Source organism: Mustela putorius, unplaced genomic scaffold (genome assembly GCF_011764305.1).
Source record: "Mustela putorius furo isolate JIRA1106 unplaced genomic scaffold, ASM1176430v1.1 tig00537284_pilon_pilon_pilon, whole genome shotgun sequence".
In the NCBI taxonomy this organism is placed as follows: Eukaryota; Metazoa; Chordata; class Mammalia; order Carnivora; family Mustelidae; genus Mustela; species Mustela putorius.
In genome coordinates this window covers 2,583,543-2,611,322 of record NW_025422422.1, presented here as the reverse complement: position 1 = coordinate 2,611,322, position 27,780 = coordinate 2,583,543, and the positions used below count along the sequence as shown (strand labels likewise).

The 27,780-nt window shown below is 50.1% G+C and overlaps 1 long non-coding RNA gene across 1 annotated transcript; it reads left to right on the top strand.

Annotated features, from left to right (window-relative positions):
* Positions 1-9,662: 9,662 nt before the first annotated feature.
* Positions 9,663-12,323, top strand: LOC101678426. Its single transcript, XR_001178370.2, has 3 exons — positions 9,663-9,824; positions 9,951-10,047; positions 12,029-12,323. It is a non-coding gene; the product is annotated as an uncharacterized LOC101678426 (long non-coding RNA).
* The last annotated feature ends 15,457 nt before the right edge of the window (positions 12,324-27,780 follow it).

The following is a 27,780-nucleotide window of genomic DNA, read 5'->3' as shown; positions in this document are numbered from 1 at the left end:
AGACGCTGGGATCATGACCTGAGCTGAAGGCAGCCACTTAACCAACTGAGCCACCCAGGCATCCCCAGAGCTGGAGATCTTATTATCCCTCTTTCAGCAACTGACAGAATGATTAGAAAGCCAGGACAGGCATAGCAGATGTGACCGACACTCTCAGACACCCGGATCAGATGACTGTGTTCCGAACACAGCACTCAGCGGCCGCAGCCTGCACGCTCTCTTCAAAGGCACACTGAGTATCCACCATTGTTTGGACCATACCAGGTCTATATAAATTCAAAATATTATGGAGTATGTTTTCTGACCACAACAAAATTAAACTAGAAAACAGTAATAACAGAAGACAGAAGAGCCCCCCAAATATTTGGTAATTAAATAACCTCCTTTTAAATCAGTTTCAGAGAACTCAGAAGGAAAATTAGAAAACATTCTGAACTGAATGAAAATGAGTCCACAATGTCTCAAGAGGTTGTGAGATGTAGGGCAAGAGCACTTAGAGGACATTTTATAGCATCACATGCTTCTATTGCAAAAGAAACAAGGTGAAGGAACAGTGATACAACATTTCACCTTAAGCTAAAAAAAAAAAAAAAAAAAAAAAAAAAGGAAGAGCAAATGGAATCCAAAATAATAGGAAGAGGCAAGTAATAATAAAAAGAATGGAAATCAAACAGAAAATAGAAAAACAATGTCAAAAAATTTATCTTTGAGAAGACTAATAGAAGAGATGTGCTCTTCAGAGGAAGGATAGGGAGAAAAGAGAGAAAATACCTATTACCAGTCTCAGAAATGGAAGAAGAAAACTGCTACAGGTCCGTCCCCTAGCCATCAAAAGGACAAAAAAAAAAGAGGTGCCTGTGTGGCTCAGTGGGTTAAAGAAAACTTCCCATGAACACAACTGCAAAAATCCTTAACAAAATACTAGCAAGCAGAATCCATCAATATATAAAAAAGATAATCCATCATGAACAAGTGGATTTATACTAGGATGAAAGACTGATCTGGCATTCAAAAATCAAAGAAATTCACCATATCAACAGAATAAAAGAAAAAAACTATGTGTTCTACCCCCCCAAAACAGAGGAAAAGCATTTGTCAAAATTCAAAACCCATTCAAGATTTTAATCAACAAAAATGATCAGCAAATGGGGAATGGAAGGAAATTTCTTCAACTTGGTAAAGGGCAGTTACAAACAAAAACAAAAACAAACAAACCCCACCCTATAGCTAGCATCATACTTAATGAGGAAACACTTTTCCCCAAGATCAGTATCAAACACATGGTGATGAAAACATTCTCCCCAACACCTGTAATAAGGATGCCCATTGTCAATGCTTCCAGTTAACTCCTAAAAATGCCACCAACTGACTGCTCACCTGGACCACAGCATCCCAGGATGGTTTGTGAGTCAATGCACGTGCCCACACCGGAGCAAGATCTACCGAGAGGAGTGGTTACATATCAAGGTGGTTTTGTTTGTTTTGTTCACTTAAAAACATGTCATGAACATATTTTCTTTCAGCTGATGGAAGATACACTATCATTTTTTAATGATTGCCTATTTCCTTTATAGTATGAGCCACACTTCAGTCAATTGACATTTATGTCCATTAATAATGGACATTTAGGAGTTTTTCCAGTTTTCTAATAATCAGAAATTAATGAATATTCTAGTGCATTCTCATACAAATTTCCCCACCCAGTTTCCTTCTTTTGCTAATTTTTTTTAAAGCAGGATTTCTGGGTCAAAGGATATGGTATTATATGCTTTGATACTTGTTGTCAAAAAGCCTTACAAGTAAGTTGTATTAATTCATACTCCTTTCAACTAAGTGTTTCTCAACACCTTGACTTCTCAAAACTGTTATTTTAACACAATCTGTTCACCTTCACCAATAGGCACATGATATCTCAATTTTTAGTTCATATTTGTCATCATTAGCAAGGCTGAACATCTTTTTACATCCTCTGACTACCTTATTTCTTCTTTTTGTAAATTGCTTCTTCAATTTATTTGTCCATTTTTCTGTGTGGGTTGTTTTTCTTTCTCCTTTTGTTTGGTAAAGGGCTTGGATATATTGGGCTGAGCAACCCTACCATTAACATTGCAAATACCCTCCCCAGTTCATCATCTGCCTTTAGATCTTAATCTGGTTTCACAGAACAGTCAACTGATTATATCAGTTTATTACACCAGACCCAAATACTTCTAAATAACCCACAGATACGGCAACTCTTCCTCCAGGATCAGTGGTCTAAGTCCTGGGGAGAATCACACATTGATTCAATGCCCCTGGTGACACTGTGCCTCCTGCTTCCATACTTTTCCCCTTCCCAGCTTCTTCCTCTTGACTTCCAAAGCCCTCCTTGAGGCATGATGGAAGCCATCTACATGATCATCCCCTTCCAAGTCTCCTGTTTCAGAAAGGTGACATATGTTTCAAAGCTTAGTTTTAGCACTAGAACTTTGCCCTCAAATGCCCTCTGCCCTCGTGCATTTGAGGAATCCTGAAGCACCACCAAGACCCCAGCATAGGTTTGGCCTGCATTTGGCAAAGCCAGTCAATAGTGGGGATGCTTTGTCTTATCCCCAAAAGAGAAAAAAGACAAGACAACAGAGAGGCAGATGGATTGGCAAGGGGCAAGCCCATGGCAGGGCTCTGCCAGCTCAAGGTCCTGCCCCAGCTTCATCATGACTGTGGTTGAAATGGTTGTCATCTGTGAACAGACCCAGCCTTCTCCCAACAAAACCCAAGCACTGTCAAACCTCAGAGGTCTCCAAGTACACTGTGGCAAGAGTCTGCTCAGAGATGACTTCACCAGCCTAGGGTAAAGCCAAGAACCAAAATACTTTGTCTTCTGCTGTTTATTTTTAAATCATGATTATGTGTTCCTTCTTCTTTCAGGGACATCAAACATGTAGGAACATTGTGCAGGGACTTCTGGGGGGCCTGGCCATTGGCAGGAGCACAGAGGAGATGTCGGGCAGGTGCTGGGAACAGTGTATCCATGGCAGATGTTCAAAGGGCTGACCACACTTGGCTAGACTTGCTGTCCAATAAGTATGTCTAGTCCCAAGGCTGTGGTCATCTGGGAATAGTCACGGGGCACATGGCTTCCCATCCCCGAGAACAGCACTTCCCCTGCTGCATCCTCCAGAGGAAACTGCTTATCTTCAAGTTCAAGAGGTGGAGTCCACATCTTCCTTGGTCTCAGGCTCTTCCAGAGCAATACTTCTTCACTCTGTTTTGTGTAAATCCTGGCTCTTTGGAGGTTCATACCTTCAGGCAATCTATTTACTACCACTCCCTATCTCGCTCATTCATCAAAAAATTCAGTGCCAGGCAAATGATTATCTCTAACCGAAGTCCCTAAGTGACCTCAACATCGACCAGATGACCTGGCCAGCACCCACAGGCTTAAGGGAGACTCCAAGTATGAGAAACCAATGTTTGGGAGCACAAAAACAAAAGAGGCTACTACAGATGGTCTTCCGGTGTAATGCCAGGACTGGTTCTGCAGCAGGCACAGCAGAAGGAAGAATGGGCCCTTGACGAGCCTTAGAAATGCTTTTCTAGATGTTGTGAACCCTCTAGAGTCAAAGATACACAAAAATGTTTGTACTGGATCCTAGCTTTCTCCTGAATCACAAGAAACTGCTTTCCTGGCTTTCCTTAGTTTTTTCCCAATTGGTGAACCATTTTGAACCAGTTATAGAAGCTGTTGAAATGGTTTTAGGAAGTGCCTGTTCCTGTCTTTGCATAAAACACATGGCAAATTCATTTATACCATTGGTGAAAGCCTCTGCTGAATTCAATATTCCATCTTCGAATGTGTCCAAAACTTAAGAACACTCACTTTCTTAACCCACTTAGTTTGTGTCTACCATCAGCAACAGCTTTTGGCATTCTTCAGTGATCATTATTTTTCACCTAGAAACCAAACTGTAATCACCTTGTAAAGAGATGTCTGACACCTTATACCTAATACTTAATGGTGTCCACAGTGAGGATAGAGGACATGAGCTACCCTGAGATGTTCTGAGCACTCTGTGGGGTGCTAGCCATTTACAGCACAGACCTCGGTGTGGTTTGCTCCCCGGCATCTATTCATCCTTCTGGTGATAACCATGTCCTCTCATCAACTCTTAGATGCTGGGTTTTGGTGTGCATCACTCCCTAATTATGACTAAAGCCTATAACCTAAGTATAAGCCATCTAGATCATCCCATCACATCAATCTGGGGACAGGTACAAGACCTAGTCCGAACCAGTGAGAGGCAATGAGAGGTTGACTCAAGTTTCTAGGAAAGAGACTGATGCTATTTCCTACTGGCCTTGAATCTGAGGACATGTAAGTTTGTGAGCTAAGGCAGCCATTTAGTACCCTGAGGGAGGAATTCCACTTCCAGATGGAGTCAGCCCAAAGGAAGCAGAGTTGAGAGAGATAGAGAGGAAAAGAGAGAAAAAAAGAGAGAGACGCTGAATCCTGGTGATGTTGACTAAGGCCCTGCCTGAAGCCAAGCCTGAAACCAGCCCAACTCTGTTCTTTTCAGAGAAGTGAGCTGATTAGTTCTCTTTTTGCTTAAGGTGGTTTGGGTTGGGATTTCTATCCCTGGAAAGCAAAGGAGCCCAAATGGATACAATCCAAATGGTAGCTCAGCCCCACCTCAAGCCTCACCAGGCCATGACAGGCACCTAGTCACATCAGTAACAACAAAATGGTGGCTCTTAGCTTCCACCTCAACTGCTACCTTCAAGGACTCAGCACCACCATCCCCAAGGCTCCCTCACTTATTTCTTGGTTGGGACTTCCCACATGTGCATCTCACAGGTGCTCAGAAACAATTCTGGTCATGTTCTTTTATAACACACTCTTATCAAATGACCATGGCCAGAAGCGTGAGATCAATCCACTGACCCTACTGTGACCACCAGCAGGGGTGGGAGGAGGGGAAGGATACTGGCAGCCTCCACTAAGATCACTCAACATACAGGGAGGAGAGTCCCCACTATAAGGAACAGAGAACCATCATCAGAAGAACAGGGAAGTTAGAGCTGGGCAGACAAAACAATGGGCCCCACCATGGGCGAGGAGCACCATTACCACCAACTGATGAGAAAATGAAGACATGGGGAAGGGAAGAGATATGCACACAGTCACTGCGAGAGGAAGTTACAGAGTTCAAACTCAGGCCCCAGGGTCCAGGGTGCTTTCCTGCTCACCTACATTCTTTGCTGTAGAGCTGGGCATAATTCAGAAAGAGCCAGGAAAATTCATAAACTGTCATGTCAGTTCTTTCTAATCCACTGTTGAGCTAAAATACATTCCTGAACAATGGGACAAAGGTATGATCTAACAACCCGAGGACCCACCAAACATGAGCACAGGGGTTCCCAAGCTCCCATGATGTAAACTGTAGTAGAATAGGGTCCTGGAACACCACAGTCTTCCTCCCCCTGGAAACAGCCTCTTTCTGGAGTTAAATGTGATCCTTTTCCAGGCTTGGTCCAATTACTTCCTGACTCACCCTCACCTCAGCCATCCCAGTGACACTAAGGTCATAGGATGCCCTCACATTTCCAGCAAATTCTCTCGGCCATTTAGACTTCCTCTCTCCCAGCTTCTCAGAATTCCCTCTCCCTCCCATTTCTATGGCCAAAGGGTTTTCCTCTCCCTTCTTTCTCTAAGGCTTTTCTTTTTCAAACCAAAGTCCAACGTAACCTTCAAGTCTCGGGCTCCTCAATGTTAAGAAGTCTAAATTGAAAGCAGGAGATGTAAGGATACGAGCCAATCCTGGGTCTGCTTCCCTTGACAATGTTGGCCAGTTTCTCCACTCTGGGGTTTTAGTTCCTTCCCAATGCCACGGCACACAAATTCTAGGATTTCCTACATCATCTAACCCACTGTAAGCACAAAAGATGCCCTCCCCCCCCACTTCCATTATCCCAAGCCTCACGACACTGAATTCTGCAGCATTCACACCAAGGATGTGTTCTGCTCCCAGGCTAGACCTGAATGATGAGAAGCGATGCTCTTGGCCCCGGAGACATGAGAGTCCCTGGCTGTTTCTGTTTTAAAAATAAACCATATGACTCTCAGATTTGAGGGTTGAAGAGCAAAGAGAAAGGGGATGTAAGAGAAGCTTCAGGGCTGATTGCCAAATATGTTTCCCACCCACCAATTTCTTTAACCCGGAGCATCTCAAGGGGGAGCCGAGCCACATGGTCTTGATTTATTGTAACTTCACTCATCAGGCTGGTATCCTTTCAGGCATACTGGATGGCCAACAGGCAAGAGCCTTTTCAAAGCCCTTCCCTCCAACCCAGGGCTGGCCAATAGCCAGGAGAGAGGTCTGAAGGAGTTCTGTGTAGTCTCCCAGGAAGCTGTTCCTGCTGGGCGACCTTCCCCCACTGAGCCAGAAAGTTCTGCAGAGGATCACACATGTCAGAGATATGCTGGCAAATGTCCCATGGAGTCCAGGTCCAAATGGAAGCCTTGGGACTGGCCCCAAGTGTGAGGGATACGTGTCTCAATGGGTATGGATAACAACATGGATGGCACCCCCCCACATCAGCACCCATGGATGTCACCCCACACACACACAGACTCCCATACACATACATGGGCACGTCCCAGTGAGCCCAGCCTCCCCATAAAGCTGGGACACCTCTGATTTCCCATCTGTGAGTGGGATATTGAACCTACTCATGGAGTCTCACTACACACACTCCTGAGAAATCCATCATCATGAAAGGCATTTTAGTTATGCTCAGAGTTAATGTCCCTTTTCCCACTGGCAAATCCAAGTGTAGAGTCATCTGTTCCCCATAAGGATCCCTCTCTACAGGAGAGGGTCTGTGTTCACTGAGCCCAGGTGTGTGATGGAGTTTTGCAATTGGCACCTAAGCCCCAGGTACATGTTTGCAACAACAAACATGTGCCTGTTAAATCCCAAAGCCCTCAGACACACAGAGGAATGGAGTTCCCCTGTGAGCTCCAGCCAGCTCTCTCTAGAGGTAGCTACCGGAGGCCAGGGAAGAACTATAGGAAGTAAAAGGTGGGGTGGGACCAAAACACTCCTGTGGGCTCCTCTTTCAACTGGTGGCTTTTTGCTAGGCATATCCTAAGGCCAGCAAAAGCAGAAACCCAGCCAGAGTCTAGCACCAAGATGCATCTTCCCACCAGAAGATCCTCACAAGAAGGTCCTTTACTGGGAGTTGACCAGGGACCATGCTTCCTGGCTTCTGAGCTGAGCCCTGCCTCAGTGTATCTTCTTTCTCAGACAGGAGTGCCTGCACCCCAGATGTCCAGCCTTCACACACTTCCACCTACAAGCTGCAAATCCACTTGTTTGAGCCCTGCCCTGGGGCTCTTTTGGCTACCAAAAGGCTCCTGGAGCTCAGCCAACACTGCCATCCCAGGAGACCCACTGTGGGCACAGAGGATGAGCCAGTTGGGGCATTCTCCAGCTTAGGGAGAGAGTCACAAAGCCAACAGGGATGCTGAGGATCACTTTATGACTGGGAAACATATCAATGGTGACACAGGAAAGAGGCAAACCCAGCAACTGCCTGTTCTCCAGACCAGAAAGTTCTAGAACATGCCACTGTCCACTCAGAAAGAGTCTGATGCTTCCCAAAACATCTGCAGGCTATACTCACTTTCAGGAAAACTCCAGGGTAGGATTCACAGATGATGGCTCTCTAAGAGGGTATTACTCTAAATGAGAAACTGAGGCCCAGCGAAAAGGCAGGTCTGTCCTAAGCAGTTCAAAGCTGGACCATGAATCCAGGCTGGTATAGCAACTGAGAACCCAGCCTTTGGAGACAGGTGGTCCTAAGCTCAATCTAAACCCCACTATAGCCAAGGTCAACACCAGCTTCTCCAGTGAAATAAGAACAGCACTAGCCCATGGAGTTCAGTGCATGGTATGGGGGACACCACATAGAAGAATCCAGCATACCACAGGAACTCGATAAATACTGCCCCTTCCCACTCCTACCTTCTTTTGCCAATCTGAACAAAGCCTTAGCACTTCCCAACACTGGACCAGATAGGGCCCAAACTGAGAAGGCTACCCCAGTGGATGAGAGCATGTCAGCCCCTTCCAGTGCCAGGAGCAGATAGAGTCCAAGTTCCCAGACTCCTGGAAAAGACACTCCCTCTGGTTAGAGCCCAGAGTCTCTTGCACCCTTCCGCTGGGGCTCCAATCCTGTCACAACAGCAATACCAGGAGGGGAGACACCTCCTTGTTTGGGGGCCTTGGTAGCCCTCCCTGAGAGAGGGGGAGAGCATCCTGATTCATAGTCTCACACAGCCCCAGATGTGGCTGAGGATCTGGGGGGTCCTTGCTGCCTCCAGATCCGGAAGGGCTTTCCCAGGTCGAAAGGAGTACAATACAGGTTTCAGGGCCCTAGAAGGCAGAGCCAGGACCCAGCGATAGCTACAGGTTACTAGGAAGTTATAGGGGTGTCATACCTGCATATCTATAGCCTTTTTCGGGTTACAAGATGCATCCATATCTGTATTCTCAATACAGAGTGTAACGGGCTATCTCGAAAGGTGGTGTCTCCAAGATGGACACAAGTACTAGATGGCCACCTGCCATAGATCTCACTAGGAGTTTCTCTAGTGGTCAAGGGAGGAAGGAAGGGGCTTTGACAGCCTTTCCAGACCCAGGTGTCTTTAAGGCCACTAGGGGATTCTTGTCCAGTTCCATCAAGTTTCAGGGTACTGACGGACAGACCCAAACATCACAGAGTAAGCAGCTCTTTGTCAGAAAGGAAACCTCCTAGGCCAGGTACAGCCAACAACTTAGCTGCAACTCCTCACCCAAGAAAAGCCAAGCTAAAATACCAGGCCTCCCTCCCAACCCAGAAATTGAAAACTCACTTGCAACATGAGCCTAGCAAAGCAAGATCCACCGCACTGACCCAGTGAAAGAACTAGGCCACCCAATGGGGGGCTCCCTGTGATTGGCGCCTGCAGTGAAGCATTCCAGGCTGAGCCTCCCAGGACACACACATCTCTGTCCGCTCAGTCTCCACACCATTAACAAGTGGATATTTCCCTAGGCTAGTCCTCACCAGGCTAATTGGGCAAGAGTAAGGCAGCTTTCCTGGGACAAGGAAAGTCACTTTGTCCAGGCATTTGCTATAGTCAAAGTGGGCCATCTTTCTTCTGTGGATTCGAAGACCTCCCTGCCAGGAGTGGTGGGGAGAAAGCAGACTGGGAGCCATTCGAGCACCAACCCCCTCCAGTGTTCTGAGCCTGGAGCCTCTGCCACAGGACCACCGAACACTGACTCAGGACCACCAGTGGCCAAGACTTGGGAATGACTGCAATCTAGGCATTTTCTCCCGAATGCTGAAATCTGCCTTCTTCTTTTGCCTCACTTTCGTTTATGCCATAAATACGGATTAATCATCTACTATGAACTAAGCAGATGGCCCTTACCCCACTAGAATTGGAAGAGAAAAACTATGCCCTCCTAAATGCCCAGCTGCTGGTACTCCCCATATCACCTCCCCCCTTCGGCTACTCCTGCCACGGGGTGGGGGGGTGGGGGGGGGGTTGGAGGCCTCTCCCAAGGAGAAGGGAAACCTTGACAACATACCCCTTCAAGTGTTCCGTCCCGAGAATTTCAAGGACCCAGGCCTTCCAAGTCACAGAAGGCTCTGACAGCTCCCCTAGGTCAGTAGAGGGATGACCGCGAGAACCAGAACAAACCTGGCTAGATGACAAGGGAAGGCCCAGGGAATGAAGGGCATCCAGTGGTCAACACATAGTCTTCAAACCACAGAAGAGAAAGAGAAAATTTGTGAGTTTTCTCTGCCCTAATTTGTGGATCTTATGGGAGCTCTGTAGCCATTTTGGTTTTATTTTGTTTTATCCAGGAAGGGATGAGGTAAGAATCCAAATGTCACATATCACCGTGTCCTTACAGATGACCCACACTGGTGGCTCTTAAACGATGCTGAATGGAGCCCTTCAGGGTACAGAGTCCTTTACAAGATGTCAGGGACGCGGACAGCAGGCACAAGGTAGGATGGGGCATGAGCAGCATTGTCTCTGCCCTGCCCTCTCAAAAGGTCCTGAATTGAGAGGCTATCTATTCTATATATGGAGCTATTTGCTTAAAGAATGGCACCTGCAGATCTTTAAAAAAAAAAAAAAAAAAAAAAAAAAACTTTTTTTGTTTTTGTTTTTGGATACATCCTACTTTTTGAAAGACAAAATAAAATCAGGGCCCAGACAGAAAAGGGAATTGGAAAAGGTCACAGATTGGGCTCTAGAAATCTCCTGAATGAAGGGCCAGAGTTCCAATTCACCCAAGCTGTAGGACCACTTTAGGGTAAAAGTGCTACACTGGGAGACAGCGGGTGAGGTAAGGGGCAATTACTCCCCAGTTGTGAACCATAAGAAATGCGAATAGAAGGGCTCTTTTCCTCAGATGAAAATCACATCACAATCCGGGCTCGGCCAGGGTGCCTGGGGCCTGGGCGGGTGCCTGTGCTAGACTCTTCCCAGGACAGACTGATGGCGCCCGCGTCCTCAAGCCCAGTTTCGGGGCCCATCCCTTTACTTTCCAGGGCCCATCCATAGGTGTGAGCATAGTTGCTCCTAAGGGGAGTTACCTGGCTCAGGTATGGAAGCCTGTCAAGGCCCCGAGCAGAAGCCCCCACACAGGGCCCCATCGGGGGCTGAGTCAGTGTCCGGAGACATGGTGTCAGCGTCTAGCTAACGCTCAAATAGATCATGAATAATTTGCTGGAAGCAGCTGAAGGCCATACGCGTTCTACAGCCATCAAATGTGGACTGTACATTGTTCTTAAACTTATTTCATTTTTTCTTTTGCCAAAAAAGGAAAAGAAAAAAAAAAGACAAGTTTTGGGCCATGAGAACAGCCCTGCTTGCTCGGCCCTACACCCTTGCGCTTCCCTGGGCCTCGGCTTTTATTGGTGTTTTGTCTGCGATGGGCTTTGGCCACATAAATGTGAATGAAATGAGGTAACTCATAATTAAATTTTCTGGCAACACTTTGGCTGGTCGTTAATACCCCTGAGTGTTGGTGGAACTGAGGGACACAGGGGAACGGGCAGACCTCCCGCAATCAAGTGGCCATGAGGCTGAGAGCCACCACGTTCCACAGAGGAGGGACTTCCGACTAGGGCTCTGGGGTGGGGAGGCTTGGGAACAAGGAGGACAGGGTCCCCTTCGGCCCTGGCTGCAGGATTAGCTTCACGAGTGCCACCACATCCAGTGCTGAGAAACACAGTCCCCTGAGACACGGCGGGGCCCCCACTCTGAGGGTAACACTGAGGGGAATCGGCTACCTGAGGACCTCCTGTCTCCCAGTAGGCAACACCGTCCTGGGCAGAGAGGAAACTGCAGCCCACTGCGCTGTGGCCTGGTCTTACCCATCCCTGCAGGAGTGAAGGAAGAGAGAAGAGGAAGAAGAGGACAGGAGTGATGGGGACATAAATAATGACAAATTCAGACATCCCAGCAGTCAGGGGGCTGAGGACTGAGCCAAATATGATTTAGAAAAATAAATGAGACAGTTCTTACACCCAAATGGTATGGATCAATTCATACTGGTTACACTTGTTTTTAAGTTTATCAGAATTAAAATTTGCCAACAGTCTACACCCACACATACTAAGCACTTGCTTTGTATCAGCTCCTCTGTTGTGACTTTGCTCAACCCCAGGAGATCCCCTACACACACAGGGAAGGCCTGGCTCACTAACGCTCCAGACCCCACGACAGGAGATGGGTAGCGTCTTTCTGCCACAAGGGACATTTAGAGTTTGGCTAAGGGCTTTACATTCAGTAAGTCATCAGCAAATACTAGAAATATTCTCAAGTAAAGACTCAACACAATTCTCTCTAGATGAAGAGATGGGGGCAGAGTAGTTCTCTTTCTTTCCATTTATTTACCAATTGGACAGAAGTTTCTGGGGCCTACTTTACTAGACATATCTGGTGCTCCTCGGTATCTGTTTCTTCTCTTCTGCCTAGAAGTAGAAGACGCCATGTTCCAGCCCCTTTGTGGTGAGATGAGCCCCAGAACTAATCCTGGCCAACAGGGCTATGAGCATGTCACTTTCAAGCTGAAGCATACAAGAGCAGTTGGGGCCACTCATGCCACTCTCCTGCCAGAGCAATCAAGAGACTGTGTAGTCCCAGCCAGTATGGGTACAGGAGACAGAGCCTCCATCAGCTCCGGACCTTGGGTGACTGCATGGAATGGAATCCCCACCCCCAATCTGTGATGGACAGAAAGCACAAGTAAGAAATAAAACACTGTATTAAAACTGCATTTCCAGGTCGTTTTGCTACCTAACCCCACCACTATAATGGTGAACTCCATAAAACCCGCCCCCAAAACAGAAGCTTTGGGGAAAGGGGTAAGAAATGAGCAGAATGTGGGGACTCTAAATGGAGAACAAATGGATAAGCGCGACAAGAAGCAGGACCCGTGAGCTACCAAGAAGAGCTCTGCCAAGTTCAGAGTCTCTGGAAGTCAACCCCACCCTGTCGCATCCCAGCCGGCAAGTGCCCCCACCACCCAGAAGTGCCCTCTGCTCTGCCCCTACCCCAGCCCTCCCTAGTCACCCACCTGAGCTGCATGAGGGGTAGTGGGGACTGGCTGGGGGTAGGGACAGGACCAGCTACATAACTCCAGAAGCCTAGGGCAGACTGAAAATATGGGCCCTGTTGTTCAAAACTTATAAAGAACTTCAAGATGGACTTCTGTCTTCCATAAATGCTCAGGCATGAACCCACAACGCAGAGAAGAAGACAGAAGCAGAGGCAAGAGGGAGGCGTCACACACAGCTCTATAGAATCAAGGCCTAAAATGCCCCCGGGGAGAAGCAACAGTTCCCAGAAAAGCTCAGGGAAAGGGACTCTCTCAAAGCCACACAGCCAGAGGAGCACAAGTGCATTCCCCAGGCCAGGCCTCCTCCCTTCCCTGACATCAGGTGGGACACTGAGGGAGCTGAAGCCATGAGTCCCCAGCGCCCAGCTGCTGCCACCATCAACAGAACGTACGAGGGAGGGGTCATTCTTGCACACCCTAGTCCAGGAAGGAGCCCGTGGTGCTGACTGCTCTGGCAACCCTGGCCATACCACACAGCCTCAGGGAAGGCGCCAGGACATCCCAGCAGCATGGAGCCCAGTGTAGGGGTGGGGGATGGGGTTCCAGGCTAGGAAGGCAACCTCAGACACCCCACCCAGGCAGGAGGACCACATTCCCACAAGCTCAGGGTCTCTGGAAGACTGCCATCTAGACAGGGAGAGTCATCAGCCTCTCCCACGCTCAGCTCCCCTTCCCCTTAGTCCAAAAAGGGAACATGAAGGAGGAGAAAGAGATTTGGTTTCAGCCCTGTTGCGGACCTACAACATGGTCCTCAGAAATGTCTTAAGCCTGTTATCCCACAATCAAATCCAAAGCTGGGTTTTATGATCTCAAAGGTACAGCTGGCTCCAAAATCATGATTCTTCCTGAGAGGACTCTTACTCCGGTGGGGCAAGCCCTGTCAACCATGGGGACTAAACTCCAAGTCCTCCTGAAAACAAATGGAGAAATGGAGCTGTGTGACTTTACCTCCTTCCTGGATTTGCTGGAGGCGACCTCTTTGTGGGGTCTTGGAGCCCCTCTGCCCAGCCACAGGTCATGTGGAGTGATGTCACACTGTGGGGACCCCTCTGGGCCAAGGTTTTGCCATGGAAGCAGCCAGAAGCCGCTGTCCAGCTGGCAACATGTGGGATCTCAAAGGCCATGTGTAAATCACCCATAAAATCACTCTCTTGCTCCCCACCCAGCTCTAATGGATCCCACAGAATAATTTATGAAGCCCAAGTGGAGAAGACTTCAGGCACCACCCAGGGCCATAAAGCATAGGGTCTCCTGACCGCCCCATGGGCTCTGGGCTGGAATAGGGGAGCTCCCTCCAAGCACATGCTTCTAGGCTCCAACACAGAGGAGTTGTTTGAGTTCTATGAAGGCCTTCCTGGGAACATCTGGGTGTCACGGCCTCAGAATAAGGACTTGGGCAGAAGAAACTGAGGGCTCCAGAAGCTGATTATTACCATCTCCGACCCCAAGATACAAAGCAGAGACTGATATACTATTAAAATCAAACTTATGCCTATATAGAATTTTAGAAAAACAGCACACAAAGTCATACAATAAAAAGAAAAATCCCCTCCCATCTAACATTCAAAAGAATTACCTCATGATTCGAGGCTAGTTCCCATTCTACAGATACAGAAACTGCAGTAAGAGAAGTCAAATGGCTTGCCCGAGGTCACTCAGCTCACCTGTAGTGGAGCCCAGGCACTCTGAACACTCGAGGGAAGTGGTTCCTCTGGATGGCATTTTCTACACTTTGCATCTGAGTGCTGGGATGCCCAACATCCCTCCTGTAATTCCTGAGCCCCACATTGATACACGGCCTGCCCTAAAGATGGGGAAGTGGGTGGTTGCTGGTGGTCCTTGCACACAGAGGGGTCTGGTGTCCTGCACTGCATCCACCAGCAGGGCTCTCTGCTCCCAGCTCTGTAGCCCTGGGTCCTCACAGAGCTGGCTGCTTCTTGTTCCAGGGCATGACTCCAGCTGAGCTCCCCCAGTGAAGCTTTACTAGAAACTCTCTCATCTAAGCTCTGAAGCTGCAGAGCCCAGGCCTAGACATCCTAACTGGTCTGCTGAACCCCAGAATTTCCGCCCACTCTGAGAGGGTCTGAGCTAGGGCTGGCAGGAGAGGAGGAGGGAGAAAGTGTCGAGTCCAGTACCTGGTGGAATGGGGAGCTACGCACCAAAGCAGACTCAAGGGGAGAACATAACACGTAATGGTCACTTAAATGGAGAATAAAGAAACGAATACCTCACTTGGAAACAGATTAACTTGCAGTACCATTGGGCCCTAGGGAAAAGGTCCAGGAGACAATGATAAAGGCGGCCCAGAGACCACCAGGGCCAGACCACCTGCTGGAGGCCAGCCCAGAGGCCACCCCATCCACTGCAAGATGACAGCTCCCATGCTAAGCAAGACACCTGTGCCACCTGGGCTCAGCCCAACCAGAGCCGTGTGATCCAGGACAAGTGCCCCTGAAGCACCCAGAATTGTAAGATCCTGAATTACAGGAGAGCCCAGGAGAGAACATTTTAAGGCCTTGAAGAAAATCATGGAGAAGGAGAGACAGGTTGCCTAGGATCATAAAATCCTACCCTCTCAACAACCTCCGTGACAAGCAGCCGTCCTCACTTGTCTTAGACACTTCCTCCACAGGCATTCCCACCCCTGGAAGTCAGCTCATTCCTTGGTGGAAATTTGTATTTACATGTTCACAACATTTGTTTCCTCTGTAACATGCAACTGATGACTTCCAAATGCATAAGGGTGGGCATTCATTCATACGTTCACTCAACACATTTCACTGAGCACCTACCAGGTGCTAGGCACTGGAACAGAAAAGAGCATGAAAGAGACAAAAACCCCTACCTCATGGATCCTATGTTTACTACTGCTTATAATAATAATAAATAAAGTGCACAGAACGTCTAACAGAGATAAAAATAAAGGAGGAGGAGAGAGTACTCAGAATACATTTTAGAGTGGTCAGAAAGACCTTGTCAAGTAGAGACCTAAAGAGGGAAGGCAGCAATGCGTGCAAAGTCCCTGAGGGAGCAAAACGCTGAAGCACAGGGAACACGGGCTTGAGGATGGGCACAATTCTATGGGGTCCACCTCAAACTTCCGCCTCAGCTCTCCACTCAGTAAGGATGTGGAAATGAGAAGGACATTTTAGAGATGAACCTTGAATCTGCTCTAACTTCTTATTTAATGTACATCAATACTTCCTTACTAGCCACGGATTGTGCTGAAAACACACCTCACAACGATGATGACTCAGTGCCAGGAGCGCTCGCCTCCACACAAGCACAGCAAGCCGAGCTTCTCTCTGGAGGAGAGAGGGGAGCACTCCCATCCCTCACTGTCCTCTGGTCCTCCTCTGGACCCGCTCCAGTCTGTCTAGGTCAATCAATCAGTCTCCATTCTTTTCAAAATCACGATATGCAGCTCACAACAGGAAAGATGGAGAAAAAGCACGCTGCATATCCGTTCACACACCACTCAGGTTGCCTTAACCCAGACGCGTGACCTCCATGTTGGGGAGTCAGCACACAGCCCACCCTCCCCCTTTGTAACCCACATCACCTCCAATACCAGAAACATGGATCACACGGATCTTTTCCCTTTTTTTAAGATGTTCCCAAGAAAATCTGTATTTAATTTATGGGCAATTTATAATGGAAATCGACCATATAAAATGTATACAAATGTGTAGGCCTGTATATAGGGCTTGGAAGGAGACAGTTGAGCTTAGCAATAATTAACGTGAAGGGTCTCTTCCCTGCTGCCAGGTAGACTTTTGGATTGCCCGGACTCTCATTAAACTTAAACCAGAAAGGGCTCAGGGGCCGAGGGCCAAACATTCCTCAAGTCTATGGAGGACGTCAGGACATGGAGCCGACGACAATACATTTCACCAGCATTGCCAAAGCCTTGTTTAAGTTTAGAAGATGCCTGTATTGCATTACTTGGACAGAGAGAGCCAGCCCGTGCACCACAATCCATTTTCCAGAGCAACAAAACCACTTCCAACCAAACCAACCCCAAACCAACATGAGGCCACAGTGTTTGCAGAGTGGTCAACAGATCCACAGGACACCTATCTGTCCCCAGCCCCAGCCCCGCGGCCTCCAAAGGCAGGTCAGCTGCTACTCCCAGCACAGGGCTGCCCTGCTCAAGTCAAAGAAGAGTTACAGAGAACCTTGGAGCTGCCAGAAGCTATTTCCAGGGGACTTTGATCCACTGATGCTGTAATCTCTGAAGGGAAACATACTTCATTTAGAAGGTATTCTTTGGTGTCATTCCCAAGGAGAAGGCATACTTGTTTTTGGAATAACAGAGCACTTACTCTCCCCCTCTCTTGTTCTCACTCTCCCTCACTCCGGCCACGAGCACTCCAATTGTGATGGTGCACTAACAACCTTGCTGAACACAGTGAGAGATCATAGAACATGCTGTCGGCCAGAAACGCGTGTTTTCAACAATGCCCAATTAGAAGCCAAAATCCTAGATGGCCGCAATACCATAGCCTAAGGGCCAAAACTCAGGCTCAGCCGTTCCCCCACTGGCCTCCTGCAGGCTCCAACCACTGAGGATTCTTTGTCTCTGAGCTGGTTCAGGGTGAGACCTCACTGTGGGAGAGGCGGGCCCCCCTAAAACACACACAGGTCCCTCGAATCCCCCGAATGCCATGGCAAAGGGTGGTACATTTAAATAAGTTTTTCCTGGCATATTCTGACATGGCTTAGATCAATGACATCATTTTTCAACAATGAAAAAGATTAAACAGTTGTTAAGGGCTATAAAATGATTTAATATACTATTAAGCAGAGACGTAAACTATCAAAGTTTAAGTTTCCAGGGAGAGACTTAAATATCAATTATATTCGTATCCAATTTGTATGGAACTCCCCCTACCACCACATAGCACCCCCTCCCAGAAACCCACATCAGGGGCAGCTCCCCACTGCCTGGGGACATACGGCCCCTCCGAAGGGGGCTGTGAAAATCCAGTTCCTGTGCGCTAGTTTCAGAACAATTTGCCATGGCCAGGGAAACCGGGCTCAGACTGTTCACAACACTTTTTCCTTGGAACAGAGAACAAAATCAAATTTTGGAGAAATTTTAGGGATATGTATTTGTGCTCAATGATGGGAAAGGACCATTAAGTACCTTATGTGAAACTAGAGTAGGACTCGAACTTCTGAACCCTCACTGGTTTTCATTCACTCGCTGCTGGCAACTTTTCAAAGGGTAATTATTATTTGTTAAAATTACCTTGTAAGGCGAAAGGAAAAAATAAAAATTCTTTGCTTCCTCTGTCTCCTCTCCTAGCATGAACTTTTCAAAATACGGGTTTTCACTTTACTTCCCCGAACGATTCAGCCGAAAACCTGCTGCCCCTAATACTGACTTCTCCCAGATTTGCATAGCGCCCGGTTTCCATGACCAAATGGAGCAAAGCCTGCATCCCGCCTCAGTTCACCTCTTGGCCCCTGGATTGGTTCCGACACCGCAGGCCCCATCAGGAGAATAACTCGATAACCCATTTTATCAATTCCAACCGCACCAGGGAAGTTAAGGCAGACCCCACCGCAAGGGGAGCGCTGGGTCAGTTTTCATCAAACACAGATGTGCACCCACCTCCTGGGTTCTCCCTAGTTTCCTCAAACTAGAGGAAATCCTACAAGAAGGGCGCAGAGGGGCAGGCTCCACAGCGGTGCTGCGCCTAGACTAGGCCTCCCCTAGGTCCCCTGCTCCATCTTTCAGAACCCGGGAAGTCTTCAAAGATGAAGAAGAGAGAATCTGGGGTTGGGAAGCAACGCGACCCTGCTCCTGACAGAAGTGTGGGAGAACAGCGCCGAAAGAGCACTCAGGGAAATATTTTTGCAGAGTGAACGCATCCCACCCCCGGACTACTGCTACCCGGTGTCCAGGGAACTAGAAAGCCCATTTCAGGGAGAGATTTGATTGCAATTACTTTAAAAAGTGCACATTCCATGCTTTTCAAGGAGAAGCCAGACTCCCCAAATTAATAATAAATCAGAACGGTCCAAACAGGGACTGATGTCTTCAGAAACAACACTCGAGTTTCTCGTGCTACTTAATCGTACTGTGTATTTTACCACTTACAAGGGGAGGGTGCCTGGCCGGGAGGCCTCTGCAGCACGCCCCACAGCAGGGCGCTTGCCACATAATTAAGTGGCTTTCAGAGAGAGGCTCACCGTTATTCTTACGACGAATAAAGCAAGTTTCACTGTGAAAATGGCCTTTTTTCCTTCTCCAAGAAGAAAGCCGTGCCTGTGCAAAAGGCAAGTACTAAGGTGCTTCTGCTGCATCTAAAAGGAAGAGGCTTTCCACACTGCTCACGGACGAGGACTGAACTCCCAGTCCATGCGTCAAAGCAATGACCCCTGAGTCGTCAAGCCGGAGGGCCCAGGGCTGGTGAGAAGCAGCCAGGTGACTTCCAAGTTTCTCCTCCTTCCTCCTTCCTGCACCAGTCTGCTGTAGAGGAAGGGACTCAAGGTTCAATCCCTTCTGATTTTCCAGCTGTGCCGCTGGACAGCTTGCGATTAGCAGGGAGAGGGGTCTCCGACAGAGCTTGAACCCTTTCCTTATCTATCCCAGCCAGCCAGGTGGGCCAGGCACGGGCTGCAGAGGGTGGGCATGTATCTGGTTGAACTGAGACCTGGTCCTGGAAGGAACCATGGTGTATCAGCCACATCAAGAGCACATGTGCCAGAGGCCACGATGAATTCTTCCCATTAGAAAGTGTCCTCTCCAGTTCGGAAGAGTTACGTTCCCTGCACCCTTTCTGCCCCTCACAAGGATGCGGGGGTGGGGGGGGGGGCAATGGTGAGTGGGGACTGCTACAAAGCCATCTTCCAAAACAATGGTGCCCTGCACACCTCGGAGACAGGACTGAGGCTCCACTGAGGGCAGCAGACTAGGAGTTCTATTAAGTGAAAGCAGAAACTTAGTCAAAACAACCCAAATTATGATCTTTAGTGCTTCGGCCAGCTTCTGCCATTTGAAAACCTTCTTCTGGGGTCCAAAAAAGGGCAGGAGTGGGGCGTTGGGAATCCTGGCAGAGGCGGATGCACTGGGGGCTCTGCACCTGGGGAGGGGCCCTAGGCAGGTGCCCGCAACCCCACTGCCCCCTGTCCAGGGCACACCTTCCAGAAGAGCACCCGCGATCCCTGCCACAGTCTCGAGAGGGACGCCGTCGCCCGCCTCACGTCGCAGAGGCCCGGATTTCCCGAGAAGGGGTTGTCGGAGCTGTCCGTGGAGGCAGCGGCAGGTTTCCGTCCTCGCAGGGAGCATCCGGCAAGCCTGAGCGCTGCGGTAAAACGAACAGAGCCGATGCGTCTTGTTCATCTGGGGGCACCGTATTCCAGGGTGGGAGGAAACCCACACTACGGAAGCTGCCCTGCGCAGTGGGTCTCAGGCCGGGAGCCGAAGGGACGGCCGCCGCTCTCGCCCAACCTGCCTGGCGGCTGTGCACCCAGAGCAGCGTCCTGAGCATCCCGGAGCCTTCGGAATCCCCAGGCAGGCCTGGGAGCCCTCCTCCTGCACTCTTTACACACACATGTATCACAAACCCCCAGGTGCACTCGGAGGTCGGCGTCACACACCCAAGTTGCAGATGGGGAGACTGAGGGGAGGGCTCGCGTTACTAGGAAGCCCGCTCCCCCACCACCCCCGACTCAGCCATCTTCTCTCCCACGCGGACCGCGTGCGCTGGTGCGCACGCGCACAGGCGCCCTCACGCGGATGGGCGCATGCGCAGCTCTCCGTGAGTGACAGACCGTGGCTGTGCCCTGCAGCCTCGGCTTGCAGGAGAAGCTCCACTCCCTCCGTTTTTCCTGGGGGGCGGGACGGAGGAGGGTGTGAGGTTAAGGGCAGGATTTGCCGTTTAAATACTATAAATAACGGGTCACCACACTCAGATCGTCTTGTTCCAGTGTGACCGCAATCCCGTGACCCTTCGTTACTCCCCAAACCAGTCCTGTCATGTAATATGCGAACTATGCATAAACAATCTGGGTTATGGTGGGTTTCCTAAAACTAGGAGAATTTCAGCCATAACACTCACGTTTTGTTTCTGGAAATTGAAGCCTGGGAACAGGGAAAAGAAAGTCCATCGATTTATGAATTATATTTGTGCACATATTTCAATTCCCAAGGCTTGTGGGGAAACAGAAACGCGATCTCGTTCCTGATGGCGTCGCCCCTGAGAGCAGCAGGCCTGATCCTCCTCGCCTTCCCACTTGTACCAGGAAGCCAGGCTCTCCAAATATGGTCCCTCCTAAAACCTGAGTGGCCTAATACCTCAGGGAACAACAAGAATGCACCCAAGCAAGAGGGCCTCGCTAATTGGGGCACCCCCTGCCCAATGACTTCCAGATGCCAAAGGAGGTGGCCAAGGCTTCAGCAAGGACCCAGTCTCTCAGCTGGCCAGGTCTGCATCTCGCAACAAACCAGACCTGGCCAGACCGAATGGGGACTGCTTCGTGTGTCTTCTGGTCCCCACAGCTGTGACCTTCTGCAGGCTGAGGGCAAGGAGCCCTAACACCCAGCCGAGCTGGAGGCTCAACCAGTGTTTGCTGAATGGTGACAGAGGGAAGCCAGGGGTCAAAGGAGTGCTTTCCAGGGTGGAGGCTGGGCTGAGAGAAATCAGGGAAAGTTTCACTAACTGGCTAGGAGTGAGGCCAGACATGATAGCGGGATTTCAGCAAGAGCCTGAGAGCACGAGGTGGAGGGAACCCATGGCAAAGCTAAGCAGGCAGGGGCTGGCATGTGCAGAGACAAGAGAAGGAATTGACACGATGAGCACGTTGGAGATAAGAAGGGAATCCAGAGGTGGGTGCAGAAGTTAGGATCAATAGACCCATGGTGATGCTGTCCACGCTGGAAGGGCTCCAGAAGGGCCTGGAGGGGCAGCCTGCTGCTTACATGGTCCACGCTTGAGGACTTCCTCATCAGCATGGCTTCCCAGCCCGTTCCGCCAGAACAAATCCCTCTATCCTTCAAGGCCCTGCTCAAACTCCACCTCCTCCAGGAAGCTTTCCTTGAATTCCCCCAATGTACTCTCTGTTCTGCCCAGTCCATCCGCCCACTGAGGGCTGTGACAGGTGGGACAAGCATCTAATGGGTTCACAGCATCACCACAAGTGGGCCACTTCTTACACCACGAGCTTCCCCTACAGTGTGGCTTTCCCCAGGACAGGTGTACCAGCACTGCAGGAAGAGCCTTCCATCCTGAGGAGGAATAGCATGAGACAGGGCCATTCAGCCAGCCCATTTCTCTACCCACCAGGGACCCTGCTCACCTTCCCAGCCCTTGGCCCAGGGACCAGAGCTTCTACCCACTTTTTACAAGGCTCCTGGAGAAAGCGGCTCCTGCCCCCAGTTCAGAAGATAGCCGCACCTTCTGCCCTCCTCCCAGAACCCCTTGGCTCTCTGCTTCTTGCCAGTTCCCTGCAGCTGAAGACCATGGGTCACCCCTCATTAAAGCCAGGCAGGGTGGCCTGCTGGTGCTACCATCGTGCCCAGTTAGTCCCACGCCCAGGAAGCCAACGAGTCCTGGATGCCAGCACCATCTATCCCCAGGAGCAACCTCTCTGGTCAGAGCGACTAAAACAGCCCTAGCCCAGTTGAGGGAAATTGGAAGACTATGGACTCTGAAAAACAATCTGAGGGTTTTGAAGGGGCAGGGGGTGGGAGGTTGGGGGAACCAGGTGGTGGGTATTCGAGAGGGCACAGATTGCATGGAGCACTGGTTGTGGTGCAAAAACAATGAATACGGGCGCCTGGGTGGCTCAGTGGGTTGGGCCGCTGCCTTCAGCTCAGGTGGTGGTCTCAGGGTCCTGGGATCGAGTCCCGCTTCCGGCTCTCTGCTAGGCGGGGAGCCTGCTTCCCTCTCTCTCTCTCTGCCTGCCTCTCTGTCTACTTGTGATCTCTGTCTGTCAAATAAACAAATAAAATCTTTAAAAAAAAAAAAATGAATACTGTTACCCTGAAAATAAATTAAAAAAAAAAAAACAAAAACAGCCCTAGCCCTGTGAGCAAACCCATTTTTAAAAGAACAGAGCAGAGCTGTAGAAGTGGGGAGAAGAGCTATTGAGGGCTGGCAGCAGGTCTTGGTCCTTCCCACTGCAGAAGGAAGTAGGAAAACCGGCTCTTGCCTCTACGGCTAGGCTTAGGGGTGGATCTGCACAGAAATCCTCCACCTGTGAAGAAGGCGGAACACTCCTGGGCTTCCAGGACAGCAGCACACACACAGGCTCCAGAGTTCTGCCTTCATCATAAGGAAAACACATGACATGTTTAATGGATAACTTAGAGGCAAACACACGACAGAAGTATTCTTCACTCGACAAGTGTTGAGTTGAACTCCTCTCAAACACTTAATTGCCTGTGGGAGAGCTACAGGAGGCTTCTCCCTAAAATCACATTATGTAGGTGTTAGTCACTCACCCTTTAGTATGAATCAGCTTAATCAAATCGCTTACCTGCTGCCTTCTGGTAGAATTCATCTTCCCAAAAGAATGGATTCTGTAGGGGACTGATACAGGGTGGGTCATTGTGGAACAAGGGGCATAATATGAAGCTGGGAAGAATGGGGAAGAGGAAGAGGACTTGCTCAGTCAGAAGGCCAAATAAAGAGACAAAGGAAAGAAGCCTCTGATCACATTAGAGACCCCGAGGGGAAGAACTGAGGATCCAAAACAGCTTCTCAGACTTAGGCACCATACTAGTGTGCGAGGGTTGCCCTAACGAAGTACTGGGGACTGGCGGCTTAAACAACCAAATGTTGTTGTCTCGCTGACCTGGAAGGCCAGATGTCCGAGATCGAGGTATTGGCAGGGCTGCTCCTTCTGGGACTCTGGGGGCCCATCTGTCCCAGGCACCTCCCCTAGCTTCTGCCACTGTGTTGGCAGCTTACTACTCCGTTGGCAAAATGGTAACATAGAAGCATCACCCCAACTTCTGCCTTCACCTTGACGTGGCATTCTCTCTGTGTGCTCGTCTGTGTCCAAATGTTCTCCTTTTTAAAGGACCCGTCCCATTGGATTAGGGCCCACCCGAGTCCAGTAAGACCTCGTCTTATTTGATTATACCTGCAATAGCCATATTTCCAAATAAGGTCCCTTCTAAGGTTCTGGGAGTTAGGACTGCGACACGGAAGGGGGTGCGGGGTTTGGGGGGGGGGGACAGATTCAACCCATAACTGGCACCTTTTCAGGGAAGGAACTGGGACAGAAGACAACTGAGTGACCCTGAGCAAGACATTCGCCAGTCGGACCCTCATTTCTTCACCGGTGGCCTACAGAACGTGGGTGGTGGTCCCTTTCCACCTGATCCCTGCATCCGGGGGCCCAAGAGGACAGGTCTGCATTCTGCAGGCACCCTGGGGCCAGCAACAGGGTCTCAGCAGGGCCTCCCCTCACTAGATCCCACAGGAGCTCCTATCCCTGTTCAAATAAGGACACGAGCCAAGTCAAGTCACCAACACTCCCAGGGTCTACGGACAAGGAGCTGGGACACTGCAGGGTGCAAGAGTCCCCTGACACCCACCGGTAAGCCTCAGACACCAGGAGGCTGAGACCTGCACAGAGAGCAAACATTCTGCGGAACAACCAGTTAATTCCTGATGTTGCCTACAAACAGCTTGTGCTTTCAGGGAGCAACCGCGCCCTCGAGTGTGACCCCGGAAGATCAAAGTCAGGCCCACTGCCTTGAGCTCAGCGCCAGTGGGGGACACACCCTCCCGGAACTACCTGGGGCCAACAGGACAGTAAGCCCTCAAGGACCCCTAGATGGAGGGAGGCGGGCCCACTTGTGGGGCGAGGGCGACACCTAGTGTCCACGCAAGAAATTGCATGCTCAGGCCCCAGGAGGCGAAGGGCTGAGCGGGAGAAAAGATGCTCAGGCCATGTGTATGCAAGTGGCTGTGTCAGATTGGAGTCCCAGACCCTCTGGGCTTCGAGCTGAGACTCCAGGTCATCGGAGGGACAGCAAAGACTCCTCTACCTTCACAGGACCTTATAATTGCCTGCACAGCTCTTTTTAAAAAGAACCAAACCATGCCCACAAAAGAACCAAACCATGCCCACAAAAGTGGGCAGCTGAGCCCTGAAGCTCAGATGAGTCCTGAATCCCGCTGACAGTGTACAGTGGGACTGAACCTCTAACAGGGTTCCACCACCTAAAACACACAGCAGGACAACCGGCGTGTCCCAGCCAGCCCAGCGTCAGGTGGCAGCAGGAACGTAGTAGCAACCTGGGGTCTAGGCCAGATTCTGCTCCAGAACCTGCACAAGCCCCCACCCCTACCTCAGCTGAGGCACCCCAACCCTGAAGAGGGGGAGCCGATGGAGTAACAGTCAACCTTTGCAGTCAGAGGCTGTCTGAGTCATTGTGAGCAGCCTGCCCTCAAGACCCCAGAAGCAGGTGCAACTAAATTTAATGTTATTTAATTTTGACCCAATATATTCAAATATGTTACCATTTTGACACAGAGTCAAATAAAAAATTACTCACGAGATTGTTTTGCACTTTCATTGCTATTAAGTCTTCAAAATCTGATGTGTGTGTGTGTAAAACACAACGTAACTCAGTATGAACACTAAATTTTCATCAAAAATACTTGCTCTGTATTTAGATTTCATAAACTTTGCAGTTGAAAAAGTAGATTCGCACATTTTAAAAGTGAATTTGTTGTTCCAAACACCCTTTAAATTTTTTCAATAACTGAACTGAGTATTTTTTTTTTTAAGTTAATTCAAAGAAAATTTAGAATTCCATCCCTGGGACACCTTGGTGACTCCGTCGGTTAAACCTTTGCCTTTGGCTCAGGCATGACCTAGGGGTCCTGGGATCCAGCATCAGGCTCGCTGCTCAGCAGGGAGTCTGCTTCTCCCTCTTCCTCTTCCCCTCCCTCCTCCTTCCTCCCCGCCTCTCTCAAACAGATAAATAAAATCTTTTTTAAAAAATTCAATTCCTCAGCAGTGATAGTAAACGCCAACTGCCCCAGGAGCGTGACCTCCCATCTGGGGCAGAGCCTAGAAGGGCTCCCAGACCTGTTACTTGATTCACTGCAGCGATCTCTCCCCCCGACTTCCATGAAGTGCATGGTCCCCAACACACACAGTCCTGAAGAGGGTGAATGCAAGGAAGTCCCTAGGCCTTAGGTCCCTATAGGTAAAAATGGTCTGACCGCCTGTCTCTGTCTCCGGCCCTCCACAGGCACCCCCTGGACAAAGCCAAAAGCGTGGAGCCAGGGGTTGTCCCACAGAGCAACCTCCCCACTAGGTCTGTTGTGCATCTCGGGGGTCATGAGCTCCAGGGTCGCCAACAGAGCAGCAATCCACAAGGGGCCCATACCTGTCCCCAAACAACAGCAATAGCCAGACATAGCCCACAAGCTCACCTGGAGCCGACACCAACCCCACCCCCTAGCCCACCCCACAGGTGGTCCCGCCTCCCACCTGGATCCCCTGACCAGCCCAGCCCTGCTCACCATGCTCTCAGGGTTAGTGTGGTGGGAAGCCAGACCCGGAGCCCCACCATGGTCTGGATGTGGGATTTGGGGAGCTGAGGACAGAGGGAGCTGCTGGCCCTCCTTAAACAGAGCAGGTGAAATTAGAAATTAGATCTTATTTTTAAGTAATCTCTGTGACCAACATGGGGCTCAAACTCATGACCATGAGACCAGGAGTTACATGTTCTACTGATGAAGCCAGCCCAGCGCCCCAGAAATTAGGTGCTCTCGTCCACCTGCTCTGTTCTGTCACACTGCTGCTTCCCTGCACACGTCCACCCGTCTATCTACTAACAAGAGACTAAGACCTCAGTCCCACCGAGACGGCTGGGCCTTGGTGGGACCGCTCTACTCAACCCTCGCCAAGTCTTCCTGGGACTTACGTGCGTTCGTGCCCTCCTTGTGGGTTAATAAGTGATTCTTCCACCAGTGTGAACATAAAGACGTCTGGGCTTGCGGAAACTTCCGAAGAAACCGCTTGCAACTGTGCCTTGTCCGGTTCCTATTTTCTGGGGCCCCGGCAGAGGTTCTCTGGGAAGAGATGGGCAGGACCTGAGTCGAGTGCAGGAAGCACAAGGAATGCCAGTCAGGACGCTGGGTCTTCGGGGGTGAAACAACTTCATTCATTCTGTGATAGTTACATGGAACGGAGTCCCTTGATACTTAAGACTTACAAGCAACAGTTGATTAGGTTAGAAGACAAGAGAGTATTTAAGGTATATTTAAGTCGGTCTCTACCGACTTGGGGGGCTCCCCACTGTTGCCCTGGGCACAAACATTGCCGGCCCCACCCAGACCCTCCTCCCTCAGGACATCTACAGAGAATCTAGGTCCTCACAGGAAAGGGCCTTCACATGAGCGAACTGTCACGCTGGCCAGATTTTCTCTCTGGGAGACATAATGGGGCCAGTGCAGGCCCTCGTGCTGGACCAGGTGCCGGGAATGTGAGTGAACCACAGAGGCCCTGCTGAGGAGGTAACCCAAAGGAGAGGCTCAGATGCACTTGACTGTGGGCAAGGGAGGCTCATGAAGTGCAGACATAGGGAAACTTCTCCAAGCCTTGCAGGGTGGGAGCAGTCTGGGCAGAGATGGAAGATCCCCCACCCCGACCCCGTGTGCAGCTATCAGCCAGAGAACCCGACTTGGCGACAGCCGTCCGTGAAGAGCTATGTGCCCGTGGCCTCTGACACTCGGGACCCCAAGCTGTGGTAGTCACGGCACTGGCTGGCTGCTCCCCGTGGGAGGACTGGGAACTGGCCTGGCCGTCCTTATCCAATCTGCTCAATCCAACAGCCTCTTTCCCACACGAAGCATAGACAGCCCCACTCCAGAGGGCACATTCGAAACCCAGCTGGAAACCACCTCATGGCCTTCGGCGTCGCTGTGCTCTTCTGGGACCCCGGAGGGGGTTAGCCATACCTATACCACCGTGCCCACCTGGGAGCACCCCCATCTTTGCCCGTCTTGCCTCTGGTCAGGAGACTCCCGCTTAGGCGAGGAGGCTGAGCGCAGGTCGCTGCACGTGCTGGCCTCTTCGGCCAGTCGTCTGGCCTGAGCTCTGCTCCAGCTGGGGGCAGTGAGCCCGC